Source organism: Lepisosteus oculatus, chromosome 7 (genome assembly GCF_040954835.1).
Source record: "Lepisosteus oculatus isolate fLepOcu1 chromosome 7, fLepOcu1.hap2, whole genome shotgun sequence".
NCBI lineage: Eukaryota > Metazoa > Chordata > Actinopteri > Semionotiformes > Lepisosteidae > Lepisosteus > Lepisosteus oculatus.
In genome coordinates, this window is record NC_090702.1 from 1656025 (window position 1) to 1675076 (window position 19052).

The 19052-nt window shown below is 55.5% G+C and overlaps 1 non-coding gene across 1 annotated transcript; it reads right to left on the reverse strand.

The window, feature by feature from the left end:
- Positions 1-18624: 18624 nt before the first annotated feature.
- Positions 18625-18698, reverse strand: trnan-guu (transfer RNA asparagine (anticodon GUU)). Its single transcript has one exon. It is a non-coding gene; the product is annotated as a tRNA-Asn (tRNA).
- Positions 18699-19052: the final 354 nt, after the last annotated feature.

Here is a 19052-nt window from a genome sequence, read left to right on the forward strand (position 1 = left end):
ACAGCAGGACAGGAGACACAGTGAGAGAGAGAGGAGATCACAGAGAATCCCTCAGAAATAAACACACACAAGAGGACAGGAGACACAGTGAGAGAGAGAGGAGATCACAGAGAATCCCTCAGTAATAAACACACACAACAGGACAGGAGACACAGTGAGAGAGAGGAGATCACAGAGAATCCCTCAGTGATAAACACACACAGCAGGACAGGAGACACAGTGAGAGAGAGAGGAGGTCACACAGAATCCCTCAGTGATAAACACACACACAAGAGGACAGGAGACACAGTGAGAGAGAGGAGATCACAGAGAATCCCTCAGTGATAAACACACACAACAGGACAGGAGACACAGTGAGAGAGAGAGGAGATCATCGAGAATCCCTCAGTGATAAACACACACAGCAGGACAGGAGACACAGTGAGAGAGAGAGGAGATCACACAGAATCCCTCAGTGATAAACACACACACACAAGAGGACAGGAGACACAGTGAGAGAGAGGAGATCACAGAGAATCCCTCAGTAATAAACACACACAACAGGACAGGAGACACAGTGAGAGAGAGAGAGGAGATCACAGGGAATCCCTCAGTAATAAACACACACAACAGGACAGGAGACACAGTGAGAGAGAGAGAGGAGATCACAGGGAATCCCTCAGTAATAAACACACACAACAGGACAGGAGACACAGTGAGAGAGAGAGGAGATCACAGAGAATCCCTCAGTAATAAACACACACAAGAGGACAGGAGACACAGTGAGAGAGAGAGAGGAGATCACAGGGAATCCCTCAGTAATAAACACACACAACAGGACAGGAGACACAGTGAGAGAGAGAGGAGATCACAGAGACTCCCTCAGTAATAAACACACGCAGCAGGACAGGAGACACAGTGAGAGAGAGGAGATCACAGAGAATACATCAGTAATAAACACACACAACAGGACAGGAGACACAGTGAGAGAGAGAGGAGATCACAGAGAATCCCTCAGTAATAAACACACACAAGAGGACAGGAGACACAGTGAGAAAGAGAGAGGAGATCACAGGGAATCCCTCAGTGAGACAGGAGACACAGTGTGAGTGAGGTCACAGAGAATCTCTCAATAGCACACACAGGAAGGCAGGAGACAGTGGCATGTATCGTTTTACAGCATGTTACAGATCTGATCATGGTACAATACTAAAGAGAGAAGGAGTGAGGCTCGCTGAAGAGAGAGAGACAGTAAAGATCTGAGGGTGATGTTTTAAGGTTTTTTATTTATCTTTCACATGACTGATGTTTCTTTCATAAGCATTTCATCACATCTAACTGTGCACTGCCAGAAGCTTCAAATATTGTGATTCTGTAGTTCTTCCTCTTCTTCAATGCAGAAATAAAAATTGTTACATCTTTTATCAAACAACCAGATTCACAGAAGACATGTGAGCCACTCCAGTCTTTTCTGAATTAACTTCACAGGACTGGACTGACTGGACTGGGAGCTGGATTAGTTATGAACTGGGATTATAATCAAACTCCCACTGACACTGACAGAGCAGCCTGAGACTCTCCAGGCTGGACTGGACTGGTTATGAACTGGGATTATAATCAAACTCCCACTGACACTGACAGAGCAGTCTGAGACTCTCCAGGCTGGACTGGACTGACTGGACTGGGAGCTGGAGTAGTTATGAACTGGGATTATAATCAGACTCCACTGACACTGACAGAGCAGTCTGAGGCTCTCCAGGCTGGACTGGACTGACTGGACTGGGAGCTGGATTAGTTATGAACTGGGATTATAATCAGACTCCACTGACACTGACAGAGCAGTCTGAGACTCTCCAGGCTGGACTGGACTGAGAGCTGGATTAGTTATTACAAACTTTGTCATTTTTAAATAAAATCACAATTCCTATATTTAGAAAGCAGTTATAATGAATCTGGTTGGTTGAAAAGATGTTTTATCAGTTGCAGTCAAAGTGTACAAAAATACTAAAATGTCAATAAGGTTTTTAGATTGCTACATTTACAAAACCGAATCTATGTATAATTCTTTTAAAAATATTTCATGTCAAGGTGGTGAAAAAGGAATTCTGAAACAGGCATACAGCAGGGAAGAGAAGAGAAAATAAAATCGATTCAATATTTTATATATTTTTCTAATTTTACACAAGCCTACAGCCTAATTATGAATATTACAGCATATCATATAGTTGTTAATATTTCTATTGTTGATTTGTATATTTTGTTCTACGCTGGTGCAACCTTAGCAATAAAAATGATCAATAAACTGTATTCCAATAAAATGTGTCTAAAATTATATTTGGTTAATTAATGTACAGTAGAGCACTGACTACCCACCTGAACTAATACAGACACACTGACTGGACACTCCAGTACATTAACACTGCACTGAGAGAGAGAGGGGTTAATACAGACACACTGACTGGACACTCCAGTACATTAACACTGCACTGAGAGAGAGGGGGGTTCATACACACACACTGACTGGACACTCCAGTACATTAACACTGCACTGAGAGAGAGAGGGGTTAATACACACACACTGACTGGACACTCCAGTACATTAACACTGCACTGAGAGAGAGAGGGGTTAATAAACACACACTGACTGGACACTCCAGTACATGAACACTGCACTGAGAGAGAGGGGTTCATACAGACACACTGACTGGACACTCCAGTACATTAACACTGCACTGAGAGAGAGGGGTTAATACAGACACACTGACTGGACACTCCAGTACATTAACACTGCACTGAGAGAGAGAGGGGTTAATACAGACACACTGACTGGACACTCCAGTACATTAACACTGCACTGAGAGAGAGAGAGGGGTTCATACAGACACACTGACTGGACACTCCAGTACATTAACACTGCACTGAGAGAGAGGGGTTAATACAGACACACTGACTGGACACTCCAGTACATTAACACTGCACTGAGAGAGAGAGAGGGGTTCATACAGACACACTGACTGGACACTCCAGTACATTAACACTGCACTGAGAGAGAGAGAGGGGGTTCATACACACACTGACTGGACACTCCAGTACATTAACACTGCACTGAGAGAGAGAGGGGTTCATACAGACACACTGACTGGACACTCCAGTACATTAACACTGCACTGAGAGAGAGAGGGGTTCATACAGACACACTGACTGGACACTCCAGTACATTAACACTGCACTGAGAGAGAGAGGGGTTAATACACACACACGGACTGGACACTCCAGTACATTAACACTGCACTGAGAGAGAGAGGGGTTAATACACACACACTGACTGGACACTCCAGTACATTAACACTGCACTGAGAGAGAGAGGGGTTCATACACACACACTGACTGGACACTCCAGTACATTAACACTGCACTGAGAGAGAGAGGGGTTAATACAGACACACTGACTGGACACTCCAGTACATTAACACTGCACTGAGAGAGAGAGAGGGGTTCATACAGACACACGGACTGGACACTCCAGTACATTAACACTGCACTGAGAGAGAGAGGGGTTAATACACACACACTGACTGGACACTCCAGTATATTAACACTGCACTGAGAGAGAGGGGTTCATACAGACACACTGACTGGACACTCCAGTACATTAACACTGCACTGAGAGAGAGAGGGGTTCATACAGACACACTGACTGGACACTCCAGTACATTAACACTGCACTGAGAGAGAGAGAGAGAGAGGGGTTAATACACACACACTGACTGGACACTCCAGTACATTAACACTGCACTGAGAGAGAGAGAGGTTAATACACACACACTGACTGGACACTCCAGTACATTAACACTGCACTGAGAGAGAGAGGGGTTCATACAGACACACTGACTGGACACTCCAGTACATGAACACTGCACTGAGAGAGAGAGAGGTTAATACACACACACTGACTGGACACTCCAGTACATTAACACTGCACTGAGAGAGAGAGGGGTTCATACAGACACACTGACTGGACACTCCAGTACATTAACACTGCACAGACACACTTTCCCCCCTGTGCTCAGGAACCAATTTGACAGTGTTGAAAACTGTCAGCAGAGCAGAGCATCACCTTGTTCCCTTGGCTGATGAGGAAGAACCCGCAGAGATTCATCACTGGCGCCTTCGAGCTTCACCACCTTCATTAATAAGGCAGAACTGGCAGCGACTGGCAGGCCTTCATCCCAACCTGCTCTGAGCCTGATCGCAGACGAACTCGAGACAGATCCACCTGCAGCCGAGACCGGAGAGGGACGTACTATTCATCTGAACGGGGCAAACAGGTCACGCACAAGTGTCTCACCCAGCTGGGTCTGGAGAGAAGCCAGGGTATCGGCTTCAACCACAGGGCTGGGCAGCTTGTTCCCCACCCCCACCACCCTCTGTGTAAAGACGCCCCTCCTGTCCTGACTGGAGGAGCTCACCTGTCTGGAGAGAAGCCAGGGTATTGGCTTCAGCAACACACCTGGGCAGCTTGTTCCCCACCCCCACCACCCTTTGTGTACAGAAGAGCCTCCTGTCCTGACTGGAGGAGCTCACCCAGCTGTGTCTGGAGAGAAGCCAGGGTATCAGCTTCAACCACAGGGCTGGGCAGCTTGTTCCCCACCCCCACCACCCTCTGTGTAAAGACGCCCCTCCTGTCCTGACTGGAGGAGCTCACCTGTCTGGAGAGAAGCCAGGGTATTGGCTTCAGCAACACACCTGGGCAGCTTGTTCCCCACCCCCACCACCCTTTGTGTACAGAAGAGCCTCCTGTCCTGACTGGAGGAGCTCACCCAGCTGTGTCTGGAGAGAAGCCAGGGTATCGGCTTCAACCACAGGGCTGGGCAGCTTGTTCCCCACCCCCACCACCCTCTGTGCAAAGACGCCCCTCCTGTCCTGACTGGAGGAGCTCACCTGTCTGGAGAGAAGCCAGGGTATCGGCTCCATCAACACACCTGGGCAGCTTGTTCCCCACCACCACCACTCTCTGTGTAAAGAAGAGCCTCCTGTCCTGACTGGAGGAGCTCACCCAGCTGTGTCTGGAGAGAAGCCAGGGGATCGGCTTCAACCACAGGGCTGGGCAGCTTGTTCCCCACCCCCACCACCCTCTGTGTAAAAGAAGTACCTCCCGTCCCGATCGGAGGAACTCGCCCATCCCGTCCCTGGCAGGAGGCCGGGACCACAACCGGATCCGGCCGATCCAAACTTCACTTCCGAACCACACCTGTTCCTCGCCAGCCCCGACAGCGTCCTGTGGGGCCAAACAGGTGCGCTGAAGGTGCAAGACGCCCCACTGAAGGGAGTTGGACTGCGTTCTGGGAAAGGCCATTTCCCAGAGCACACTGCAGAAGGCGCACACAGAGTGCACCCCTCCGGATCCAAGCAGTAGACCCCCCCCATCCCCCGTCACCCTCTGGGAATACTACAATTCAGGGTTCAGGGTTACGCATCAGGAACTGGACAAAGGGCTTTTCCAGACGCAGCCCGATGGCTAATTTTTGACCAGACTCTCCCTCCTCTCTGCTCTCTAATCACGTCTGGCGGACGTCTCTCGCTGCCCCCAGCTCGGCTCGAACGCCAGGCCCCGGCGCCCCGTCCTCACACGAGTCCGAGCACGTTCCTGCTTCCCGTTCACAGACTGCACCGTCTCCTTTCAGACACAATTCCCGGAAATACCCAACCCCCCAGCCAGGGGGAAAAAGATGCAGCCAGCCGGTGAGATTAAGCAATTCGCAAATATTTTATAGAAGCATTTTGGACAAGAAACATAACTTTTTTAACAGTAAAGGTAAACATGTTACACTTTTTTTGAACGAGAGAGTCCAGATTTCAAATATTGAGTATTGGAAAGATGATACCCCTCTCTCTCTCAGTGCAGTGTTAATGTACTGGAGTGTCCAGTCAGTGTGTGTGTATTAACCCCTCTCTCTCTCAGTGCAGTGTTAATGTACTGGAGTGTCCAGTCAGTGTGTCTGTATTAACCCCTCTCTCTCAGTGCAGTGTTAATGTACTGGAGTGTCCAGTCAGTGTGTCTGTATGAACCCCTCTCTCTCTCAGTGCAGTGTTAATGTACTGGAGTGTCCAGTCAGTGTGTCTGTATGAACCCCTCTCTCTCAGTGCAGTGTTAATGTACTGGAGTGTCCAGTCAGTGTGCCTGTATGAACCCCTCTCTCTCTCAGTGCAGTGTTAATGTACTGGAGTGTCCAGTCAGTGTGTCTGTATGAACCCCCCTCTTTCTCAGTGCAGTGTTAATGTACTGGAGTGTCCAGTCAGTGTGTGTATTAACCCCTCTCTCTCTCAGTGCAGTGTTAATGTACTGGAGTGTCCAGTCAGTGTGTCTGTATGAACCCCCCTCTCTCTCAGTGCAGTGTTAATGTACTGGAGTGTCCAGTCAGTGTGTGTATTAACCCCTCTCTCTCTCAGTGCAGTGTTAATGTACTGGAGTGTCCAGTCAGTGTGTCTGTATTAACCCCTCTCTCTCAGTGCAGTGTTAATGTACTGGAGTGTCCAGTCAGTGTGTCCGTATGAACCCCTCTCTCTCTCAGTGCAGTGTTAATGTACTGGAGTGTCCAGTCAGTGTGTCTGTATTAACCCCTCTCTCTCAGTGCAGTGTTAATGTACTGGAGTGTCCAGTCAGTGTGTCCGTATGAACCCCTCTCTCTCTCAGTGCAGTGTTAATGTACTGGAGTGTCCAGTCAGTGTGTCCGTATGAACCCCTCTCTCTCTCAGTGCAGTGTTCATGTACTGGAGTGTCCAGTCAGTGTGTGTGTATGAACCCCTCTCTCTCTCAGTGCAGTGTTCATGTACTGGAGTGTCCAGTCAGTGTGTGTGTATGAACCCCTCTCTCTCTCAGTGCAGTGTTCATGTACTGGAGTGTCCAGTCAGTGTGTCTGTATGAACCCCTCTCTCTCTCAGTGTAGTGTTCATGTACTGGAGTGTCCAGTCAGTGTGTCTGTATGAACCCCTCTCTCTCTCAGTGCAGTGTTCATGTACTGGAGTGTCCAGTCAGTGTGTCTGTATGAACCCCTCTCTCTCTCAGTGCAGTGTTGATGTACTGGAGTGTCCAGTCAGTGTGTCTGTATGAACCCCTCTCTCTCTCAGTGCAGTGTTCATGTACTGGAGTGTCCAGTCAGTGTGTCTGTATGAACCCCTCTCTCTCTCAGTGCAGTGTTCATGTACTGGAGTGTCCAGTCAGTGTGTCTGTATGAACCCCTCTCTCTCTCAGTGCAGTGTTCATGTACTGGAGTGTCCAGTCAGTGTGTCTGTATGAACCCCTCTCTCTCTCAGTGCAGTGTTCATGTACTGGAGTGTCCAGTCAGTGTGTCTGTATGAACCCCTCTCTCTCTCAGTGCAGTGTTCATGTACTGGAGTGTCCAGTCAGTGTGTCTGTATGAACCCCTCTCTCTCTCAGTGCAGTGTTCATGTACTGGAGTGTCCAGTCAGTGTGTCTGTATGAACCCCTCTCTCTCTCAGTGCAGTGTTCATGTACTGGAGTGTCCAGTCAGTGTGTCTGTATGAACCCCTCTCTCTCTCAGTGCAGTGTTCATGTACTGGAGTGTCCAGTCAGTGTGTCTGTATGAACCCCTCTCTCTCTCAGTGCAGTGTTCATGTACTGGAGTGTCCAGTCAGTGTGTCTGTATGAACCCCTCTCTCTCTCAGTGCAGTGTTAATGTACTGGAGTGTCCAGTCAGTGTGTCTGTATTAACCCCTCTCTCTCTCAGTGCAGTGTTAATGTACTGGAGTGTCCAGTCAGTGTGTCTGTATGAACCCCTCTCTCTCTCAGTGCAGTGTTCATGTACTGGAGTGTCCAGTCAGTGTGTCTGTATGAACCCCTCTCTCTCTCAGTGCAGTGTTCATGTACTGGAGTGTCCAGTCAGTGTGTCTGTATGAACCCCTCTCTCTCTCAGTGCAGTGTTCATGTACTGGAGTGTCCAGTCAGTGTGTGTGTATTAACCCCTCTCTCTCTCAGTGCAGTGTTAATGTACTGGAGTGTCCAGTCAGTGTGTCTGTATTAACCCCTCTCTCTCTCAGTGCAGTGTTAATGTACTGGAGTGTCCAGTCAGTGTGTCTGTATGAACCCCTCTCTCTCTCAGTGCAGTGTTAATGTACTGGAGTGTCCAGTCAGTGTGTCTGTATGAACCCCTCTCTCTCTCAGTGCAGTGTTAATGTACTGGAGTGTCCAGTCAGTGTGTCTGTATGAACCCCTCTCTCTCTCAGTGCAGTGTTAATGTACTGGAGTGTCCAGTCAGTGTGTCTGTATTAACCCCTCTCTCTCTCAGTACAGTGTTAATGTACTGGAGTGTCCAGTCAGTGTGTGTGTATTAACTCCTCTCTCTCTCAGTGCAGTGTTCATGTCCTGGAGTGTCCAGTCAGGGGTCTGTCTCCATGCTCAGCTGATTGCCGTGCAGGAACAGCAGCTGGTCCAGCGACTCCGGGGGGAGGGCGGCCCGTCGGCGCAGCACGGCGCCCCCCCCCTCGGTGAGCAGCCAGGGGGCGGGCGCGGCGGTCGCCGGCGGGGCCAGGAAGCGGCGGGCGGCGCGGGCCAGCAGGGGGAACTGGGCCCGCCGCGCGCGCCACCACAGCAGGGGGTCCGCCGCCAGGGGGGCGCCCTCCCCGGCCCGGAAGGCCGCGATCTCGCGCTCGGCCCGCTGGGAGGGCGACCGCGGCCCGCCGCCGCCGCCGCCGCCGCACAGGTCCCCCAGCAGGAACTCCATCCCCGAGGGGGCGGCCCGGCCCGGGGGGGCGCAGGAGGAGGAGGAGGAGGAGGAGGCCGGGCCGCGCCCCTCTCCGCCCGCTCCTCCTTCCTCCTCCTCCTCCTCCCTGCCGGGCGCGGGCCCCCGCTCCTCTTCCTCGGCCCCCTCTGCGCCTTCGTCTTCGCCGCTCCCCGCCTCCCCCCCGATCCGGACCAGCTCGTACTCCGGCAACGGGCCCTCCTCCTCCTCCTCCTCCTCTCCCTCTTCCTCGGCTCCGGCCCGTCTGGGCCTCTTCCGGGCCCCGGGCGCCCCCTCCCCCGCGGCCCCCCACCCCTCCTCCCCGGCCAGCCCGGCCACCTCCCTCCGCAGGCGGGCGAAGGTGTCCACCCGCTCCCCCGGCTCCAGGAAGTCCAGGCCGCAGAAGCGGGGGTCCAGGGCGCAGGCCAGGTTGAGGGCCCGCCGGAGGCCCGGCCGGCCGTAGGCGCGGGCCAGGCTCCCGCGCAGGCCCCGCTTGGCGGCCCGGGCGAAGGCGGAGTCGGCGGCCCGCGGGGCGAAGTGGCGGGAGACCAGGCCGGCCAGGACGGGCCGGAGCAGGGAGAGGCTGGGGAAGCGCTCCCGGGCCAGCGTGCCGCACGCCACCGCCAGGGGCTTCAGCACCGCGGCCAGCTCGCGCAGCAGCAGCCAGTCGGGGCCCCGGGGGTACGGGGGGGGGCCGGAGGGGGGCCGCTCGCCGCCGCCTTCGCCCGACTCCGCCCGCGCCAGCAGCTCGGCGATCAGAGACCGGCTGTCGGCGAGGGCCTGCACCAGCCCGTAGGCCTCCAGCCAGCGGGGCCCGCCCTGCGCCAGCGCCCGGAGGCCCCGTTTCAGCTGGGGGTGCCGGTCCAGCCCCCCCGAGGAGGAGGAGGAGGAGGAGGAGGAGGAGGAGGGAGAGGGAGGCGGAGACTCGCTCCCGCGCGGCTCGGCCGCCAGCAGCCTCTCGGCCAGCGCCCGGGCCCGCCGCAGGGCGCGGGACACGTCGGGGCGGCCCAGGAGCTGCTCCACGCACTCCCTCAGCGCCGCCCCCGCGCAGGGGATGGGGGGCCAGGCGGCGCCCCCCGCGGCCAGGGGCTGGGGGTCCCCGCCCTCGAGGGGCCCCTCCTTCCGCGGGCAGGGGGGGCCGGGGGCTGCGGGGAAGAGCTCGGGATCCGCTCCTTCCTCGCCCCCGCCGCGGCCCCTCTTCCACCTCGGACCCCCGCCCTCCTCCTCCTCCTCTTCCTCCTCCCGGCGGGACCCCCACTCCCTCTTTCTCTGCTTCTGGTGCTGCTGCTCACTCGGGGTTCCCTTCCTGCGCTGCTTCTCTCCCGCCTCCTCCTCGTCCTCCTCTTCCTCTCCCGCCTCCTCCTCTTCCTCCTCCCCCCGCCGTCGCCCTGCTCGCGGCGGGACCCCCACTCCCTCTTTCTCTGCTTCTGGTGCTGCCGCTCATTCGGGGTTCCCTTCCTGCGGTGCTTCTCTCCCGCCTCCTCCTCCTCCTCTTCCTCTCCCACCTCCTCCTCCTCCTCCTCCTCCCCCGTCCCGTCCCACAAGCCCCTCTCCGACGCCCCCAGCACCAGGAAACTGGGCTCCCCCACGCCCCACTCCCGGGCCGCCGCCCGGACGGCCGCCCGGACGGCCCCGCCCCCCGCCGCCGGCCCCGCCCCCGGCCCCGCCCCCAGCGGCCGCGTGCTCAGCACCAGGTGGCGGCGGGCGAACCCCTCGTCCACGAAGTGGGCGGAGAGCGTGACGTAGGAGGCCGGGGGGCCGGGGGCCCCGTGGAGCCACACGTCGGCGCTCAGGGCCACGCCGCAGCCCGGCGGGGAGGAGGAGGAGGAAGAGAGGGAGGAGTCCGAGCTCGAGCCGGCCGCGGGGCCCGGCGGGGGCCCCCCCCGCAGCAGCCGGGCCCCCCTCTCCCTTCCCCGGCGGTGGGCCTCCCCCAGGACGGTGCGGGAGAGGCAGGCGGCCGAGGGCACCGCGTAGGAGGGGCGCAGCGCCCCCAGCAGCTGCACGAAGCCCTCCCCCTCCACCGTCTCCGGGGGCAGCAGGTCCCGCACCAGGAAGGCGGCGATGGCGCGGGTGGGGGGGGCCGGGGGGGGGCGCCCGCCCCTGGGGCTCAGCGGGGCGGGGCTGGCGGGGCTGGCGGGCGGCGGCGGGGGCGGGGGCGCCCCCCCCACCAGCTGGTTGTACTCGGGCCGGTGCTTGTAGACCAGGTGCTGGCGCAGGTTGGTGGTGTTGCCGCTGTAGGAGAGGCGCACGGCGCACAGCTTGCACACGATCTTGGTCTTGTCCAGGATGCGCCCCAGCGCGTCGCCCTGGAACCCGAAGAAGGTCCAGTAGCGGCTCTGGGCCCGGCCCAGGCTCACCAGGTTCTGGGTGCCCTCCAGGAAGGGGTACGGCGGGCCGGGCCCCGCCTTGGCGGGCGGGAGGGCGGAGGTCACCGGGGCGCCGCACTGCCCGGGCTGGCCACAGGGGGCGCCGCTCGCCCTGCTCTCCGGGCCGGCCTGGTCTCCGTTGCCGGGGCGACCGGCGGCGAGGGAGCCGGGGGGCACCTGCAGGTCCTGGAACAGCCTCATCAGCAGCTCCTTCTCCCCGAACTCGTACTTGAAGTGCTCGCCTGGCGGGACAGGGGGCGGGGCGGGGGTCAGCGTTTCGTTTCATCCCTGCTCAGTCTTCCTCCCCCCGTCTCGCCCACCCTCCTCCTCCTCCTCCCTCTGTCTCCCCTCCTCCTCCTCTTCCTCACTCCACCAGCCCCTCCATCACTCCTCAACCTTCCTTCTCATCCTCCTCCTCCTCCTCCTCCCTCTGTCCCCCTGTCCTCTCCCTCCCTCTCTCGTACCCAGCCTCAGTCCCAGGGTGTGGGCGTACTCCTCTCTCTCCCTCTGTCCCCCTGTCCTCTCCCTCCCTCTGTCCCCCTGTCCTCTCCCTCCCTCTCTCGTACCCAGCCTCAGTCCCAGGGTGTGGGCGTACTCCTCTCCCTCCCTCTGTCCCACTGTCCTCTCCCTCCCTCTCTCTCTCGTACCCAGCCTCAGTCCCAGGGTGTGGGCATACTCCTCTCCCTCCCTCTGTCCCCCTGTCCTCTCCCTCCCTCTCGTACCCAGCCTCAGTCCCAGGGTGTGGGCGTACTCCTCTCCCTCCCTCTGTCCCCCTGTCCTCTCCCTCCCTCTGTCCCCCTGTCCTCTCTTCTCCCTCTGTCCCCCTGTCCTCTCTTCTCCCTCTGTCCCCCTGTCCCCTCCTCTCCCTCCCTCTGTCCCCCTGTCCTCTCCCTCTCTCTCTCGTACCCAGCCTCAGTCCCAGGGTGTGGGCGTACTCCTCTCCCTCCCTCTGTCCCCCTGTCCTCTCTCTCCCTCTGTCCCCCTGTCCTCTCTCTCCCTCTCCCTCTCTCGTACCCAGCCTCAGTCCCAGGGTGTGGGCGTACTCCTCTCTCTCCCTCTGTCCCCCTGTCCTCTCCCTCCCTCTCTCTCTCGTACCCAGCCTCAGTCCCAGGGTGTGGGCGTACTCCTCTCCCTCCCTCTGTCCCCCTGTCCTCTCCCTCTCTCTCTCGTACCCAGCCTCAGTCCCAGGGTGTGGGCGTACTCCTCTCTCTCCCTCTGTCCCCCTGTCCTCTCCCTCCCTCTCTCTCTCGTACCCAGCCTCAGTCCCAGGGTGTGGGCGTACTCCTCTCCCTCCCTCTGTCCCCCTGTCCTCTCTCTCCCTCTGTCCCCCTGTCCTCTCCCTCTCTCTCTCGTACCCAGCCTCAGTCCCAGGGTGTGGGCGTACTCCTCTCTCTCCCTCTGTCCCCCTGTCCTCTCCCTCTCGTACCCAGCCTCAGTCCCAGGGTGTGGGCGTACTCCTCTCCGATCCACACCAGGAGCTCCGTGCCGGCGCTGACCGGGCAGTTGGTCCGGTAGTAGATCCGGCCGCGGTACTGGAACGCGGTCAGGTTGCGCTCCTCCTCGTTGGAGGCACAGGCCACATACCTGCAGGACACGCCGGGCACACGTCAGCAACACGGGTCCCGCAAAACACGAAACGGATCCGAGCCCGGGTCCGAGGTCCCGCCCGCCTGCTGGTAGACTAGTGTTAACACATACGCTGGGCGGAAAACTACAGGAAAAATGGCTTCCCCACTGAGCGCCGCAGGGTCGGCCATCTTGTTTTGTAGTTCCCACAGCCCCTGCGATCCGAATGCCGAGCAGTGGCAGCTCACTCACCTCATCCAGTTGGAGCTGGAGTCATCCGAGGCGTCGACGTAGAAATAGGATCCGTTCTCCTTGATCTGGGGAGACACGCGGAGCAGACAGCACCCTCCTGTCAATATTGATACTGCAGCAGTACTCACAGCCCGAGAGCACACAGCACCCTCCTGTCAATATTAATACTGCAGCAGTACTCACAGCCTGGGAGCACACAGCACCCTCCTGTCAATATTAATACTGCAGCAGTACTCACAGCCCGAGAGCACACAGCACCCTCCTGTCAATATTAATACTGCAGCAGTACTCACAGCCTGAGAGCACACAGCACCCTCCTGTCAATATTAATACTGCAGCAGTACTCACAGCCTGAGAGCACACAGCACCCTCCTGTCAATATTAATACTGCAGCAGTACTCACAGCCTGAGAGCACACAGCACCCCCCTGTCAATATTAATACTGCAGCAGTACTCACAGCCTGAGAGCACACAGCACCCTCCTGCCAATATTAATACTACAGCAATACTCCATCCTGTCATCATTAATCCTACAGTCATACTCACAGCCCAGCAACACACAGACTGTATTAATACTACAGTCACACTAACAGGCCAGGAGTACACCGTCAGTATTAATACTACAGTCACACTCACAGCCCAAGAGCACAGTCAGTATTAATACTGCAGTCACACTCACAGACCAGGAGTAGGGTTAGTATTTATACTTCAGTCATACTCACAGCACAGCAGCACACAGTCAGTATTAATACTACAGTCACACTCACAGCCCCAGAGTACAGTCAGTATGAATACTACAGTCATACTCACAGCCCAGGAGTACACAGTCAGTATGAATACTACAGTCATACTCACAGCCCAGGAGTACACAATCAGTATGAATACTACAGTCATACTCACAGCCCAGGAGTACACAGTCAGTATTAACATTACAGTCACGCTCACAGCCCCAGAGTACAGTCAGCATGAATACTACAGTCATACTCACAGCCCAGGAGTACACAGTACACTCCTGCCGGTCCAGCAGCACCTCGCCCTCGTAGGGGCCGAAGATCCAGCCCTGTGGCAGGACGCTCTGGGCACAGAACACGCCCAGCGTCCCTCCTGCTGCCCCCCGCTGCCTCAGCTCCAGGCCCTGGGGCAGAGACAGCACAGCACGGCAGCCCCCCCCCGGCCGCTCCCTCCTGCGCCCCCTGCCTCGCTCCCTCTCGCCCTCCACCGGGGCGTCTCGCACGAAGTGGGGCGTGCCGTGCCTGGGGCAGGACTCCCTGAAGAACAGCCGACACTGTTCACAGACTGAGAGAGAGAGAGAGAGAGAGAGAGAGAGAGAGAGAGAGAGAGAGAGAGAGAGAGAGAGAGAGAGGGTTCATACAGACACACTGACTGGACACTCCAGTACATTAACACTGCACTGAGAGAGAGAGGGGTTCATACAGACACACTGACTGGACACTCCAGTACATTAACACTGCACTGAGAGAGAGAGGGGTTCATACAGACACACTGACTGGACACTCCAGTACATGAACACTGCACTGAGAGAGAGAGGGGTTAATACACACACACTGACTGGACACTCCAGTACATTAACACTGCACTGAGAGAGAGGGGTTAATACAGACACACTGACTGGACACTCCAGTACATGAACACTGCACTGAGAGAGAGGGGTTAATACAGACACACTGACTGGACACTCCAGTACATTAACACTGCACTGAGAGAGAGAGGGGTTCATACAGACACACTGACTGGACACTCCAGTACATTAACACTGCACTGAGAGAGAGAGGGGTTCATACAGACACACTGACTGGACACTCCAGTACATTAACACTGCACTGAGAGAGAGAGAGGGGTTAATACAGACACACTGACTGGACACTCCAGTACATTAACACTGTACTGAGAGAGAGAGAGGGGTTAATACAGACACACTGACTGGACACTCCAGTACATTAACACTGCGCTGAGAGAGTGGTGGACATGAGAGCAGTGGAGGGGTCAGTAGGGTGTTGCAGTGTCACACTGTAAGGCCAATGATACTCACACAGTAGGTCATCCTCCAGCTTCCCACTGAAATCGCCCACAGCCTGCATCCTGGCCTGCAACACAGAGCATCACATTGCTGAACATCTGAACATCACCCGGGCCCACTGTCTCCTAATCAAACCCATCTCAGGGTCTTATAAGAGAACCTGGAGTGTCTGTGTCTTTACACACTGTCCACAGGCTGTTATAAGAGAATCTGGAGTGTCTGTGTCTTTACACAGTGTCCACAGGCTGTTACAAGGGAATCTGGAGTGTCTGTGTGTTTACACACTGTCCACAGGCTGTTATAAGGGAATCTGGAGTGTCTGTGAGTTTACACACTGTCCACAGGCTGTTATGAGGGAATCTGGAGTGTCTGTGTGTTTACACACTGTCCACAGGCTGTTATGAGGGAATCTGGAGTGTCTGAGTGTTTACACACTGTCCACAGGCTGTTATAAGGGAATCTGGAGTGTCTGTGTGTTTACACACTGTCCACAGGCTGTTATAAGGGAATCTGGAGTGTCTGTGTGTTCACACACTGTCCACAGGCTGTTATAAGGGAATCTGGAGTGTCTGTGAATTTACACACTGTCCACAGGCTGTTATAAGGGAATCTGGAGTGTCTGTGTCTTTACACACTGTCCACAGGCTGTTATGAGGGAATCTGGAGTGTCTGTGTGTTCACACACTGTCCACAGGCTGTTATGAGGGAATCTGGAGTGTCTGTGTGTTCACACACTGTCCACAGGCTGTTATGAGGGAATCTGGAGTGTGTGTGTGTTCACACACTGTCCACAGGCTGTTATGAGGGAATCTGGAGTGTCTGGGTGTTCACACACTGTCCACAGGCTGTTATGAGGGAATCTGGAGTGTCTGTGTGTTCACACACTGTCCACAGGCTGTTATGAGGGAATCTGGAGTGTCTGTGTGTTCACACACTGTCCACAGGCTGTTATGAGGGAATCTGGAGTGTCTGTGTGTTCACACACTGTCCACAGGCTGTTATGAGGGAATCTGGAGTGTCTGTGAGTTTACACACTGTCCACAGGCTGTTATGAGGGAATCTGGAGTGTGTGTGTGTTCACACACTGTCCACAGGCTGTTATGAGGGAATCTGGAGTGTCTGTGTGTTCACACACTGTCCACAGGCTGTTATGAGGGAATCTGGAGCGTCTGTGTGTTTACACACTGTCCACAGGCTGTTATAAGGGAATCTGGAGTGTCTGGGTGTTTACACACTGTCCACAGGCTGTTATGAGGGAATCTGGAGTGTCTGTGAGTTTACACACTGTCCACAGGCTGTTATGAGGGAATCTGGAGTGTCTGTGTGTTTACACACTGTCCACAGACTGTTATGAGGGAATCTGGAGTGTCTGTGTGTTCACACACTGTCCACAGGCTGTTATGAGGGAATCTGGAGTGTCTGTGTGTTCACACACTGTCCACAGGCTGTTATAAGGGAATCTGGAGTGCCTGTCTTCAGATACAGACACAGACACAGAACACTAAGCGGAAAACACGTTTTCGAGGTACCGTAGCGGTACCGATACCTTGTGCCCACGAAGCGCACGAACCGAAAGAGGGAGGAAAAAAAAACTAACTTTCGCAGTCATCGCCCGGCGGCGAGCCGGTCTCCGCCGCGGTCCCAGCGCAGGCTGGTGTCCGAGACATGAGCGGAGCTCAGGCACCCACGGGCTCACACGCACCCTGTCTACATACTCTACATTGACATTCTGTGTGTGTGCTACTACAGCACATGTCGTCGTGTAGGGTTCAACGTGGACGTCCTGGGTAAAGCTGTCCTAAATGATGACGACAACGACACCAATAGCATCGTTAAAAATAGTATTTATAATAAGAGGAATAGTAAATCGCTGTAGTCGCGTCTTAGAGTATTTCTCGTTCTCACGTTTTGATTGCTGACCTTCCTGCTCCTGCCGATTAATCGGTTTCCCCGCGGGGTGGTTTTATCGCGGTTTAAAACGCAGGCAAAAACAAAACCACACGGATCAAGCGGCGAGCGCTCGGCCACCGATTAGTCGGCTGGCCCCGTCGCATCCAGACAGAAATGGCGACTGCCTCTCTATCCCTCCCCAGCATTGACACTGGCGTTCGGGGAGACCGACCGCCCTGCCTCGCCTCTTCCCCGGACTCAATCCCGGAATTAATCGACAGCTGCCACCGGGTTACACTACACTTTTCCCAGTTTCCTTAAATCCCAAACCGCAAAACTCGGGAGTCCTGAAGGAGACAGTCAGGCATACACACACACACAGAGACTTTACTTACAGGTCTGGTCAGTGCATAAATAGGTTCCCCCGAACCCGATACCGATACTGGCTGGGCGATACCCGGTCCCGGTTCGCTCCCGGTTCGCCGCGCCTCTCCCGGGCTCGGCTGGACCACCCCGGATTGCTCAGCAATCGGGAGTTAATTTAATCGGCGTTAATTGCGTCGCTGCCTATTAATTGTACGAGGTCCGGACTCGCCGGAATTCGTATTGGCGTATCGGATACTCCTAGCCCCGCCCATCGCCCCCGCCCGATTGGACATATCGATTGGGACTCGGGCGGTGACGGACGGCGGCGCTGTCCAATCCGAGCCTCGGACCGCGGCGGCTGCCCCTGCCCCGGAGCGCCCCGCCCCGTCCTTCAGCCACGGAGACCAATGAACAGCCGATCCGCTGTGATGGGCAGGGCGGCGGCCCAATAGGACAGCTGGCTCCGCCTTCCTCCCCGCCCTGGGTGTGTGTGTGTCTCTCTCTCTCTCCCCGCCCCTCTCCCTGATATCAGTGATGTGCGCTAATGAGACATTTTCACAAGCAGCACCGGCAGCGAAATCTGGGAATCCTATTACAGAAATCACAATAGAGCATAAATTACTGCTCTAAATGATATTAGAGTATAAATTACTGAGAAGAAATTGAGATTTTGTAACGAACAGACTAAAGTCCAAAAATGTTTTGACACGAATGCTTCGTCGACATTGGTACATATTATGGTAATAATAAATCACATATGTCAATAAGAAAACTAACATAGGAACAACAGAAAAACAGCGGGACAGTGGGATACCGCAGCTGAATTCATTGCAATTACATATACAGACAGGCAGCGTTCACTTTGTGAATTTAAAAAGAAATAAAACTGGCGTGTTTGGTAGTTCATAGCTGAGTGATCCCAGAATCTGATCCGGACGTTTCTTTAAAGCTTGTTCCCCACTCCCACCACCCTCTGTGTACAGAAGAGGCTCCTGTCCTGACTGGAGGAGCTCACCCAGCTGTGTCCGGAGAGAAGTCAGGGTATCGGGTTCAACCACAGGGCTGGGCAGCTTGTTCCCCACCCCCACCACCCTCTGTGTACAGAAGCCCCTCCTGTCCTGACTGGAGGAGCTCACCCAGCTGTGTATGGAGATAAGTCAGGGTATCGGCTTCAACCACACGGCTGGGCAACTTGTTCCACACCCCCACCCCCCTCTGTGTACAGAAGAGCCCCCTGTCCTGACTGGAGGTTTTAAATCCACTTCCACGTTGCTTCCCGCAGCCGTGCTCACGAAAGGAAAAACTACCGCGTCCCAGTTTTCCCCGAAACCCGCAGAAGGATCTGTTTTCACGCGCCAGCACCTCTGCAGCCCCACGCACGCCTTTCAGTCCGTGTCCCCTCTTCGGGGAGAAAAAAAGGGAGATGCAGCGTCCCTGGGTGGGCTCGAACCACCAACCTTTCGGTTAACAGCCGAACGCGCTAACCGATTGCGCCACAGAGACGCACGCTGGGTCTTGATGCGCCGTCTCGACCCAAGACGCCGCCTGCCTGCGTCTCCCCCGCTCCCGCCGGGGCTGGTCAGCCCACCCGTGACCTCGCCGGGGAGCCGCGCCGTGGCCCTTTCGAAACGCCCTTCTCCCGGAATTCACGCTGAGAAAAGCTGGAAATGGAGCTTTTCGCATCTTCCGATGGTATGTCTCGTCTTTTCAACAGGAATGGATTTTTTTTTTAAAAAAAGGAATTCTGCCTCAGAAGCAGGAACCGAGGGAGCAGCGTCAGGACCATTTCCTTTGGCGGAGGAAGTATTTCGCCCAAATAATCAACAGGTTAATAATTTAAAATCAGGTCTAACAAAA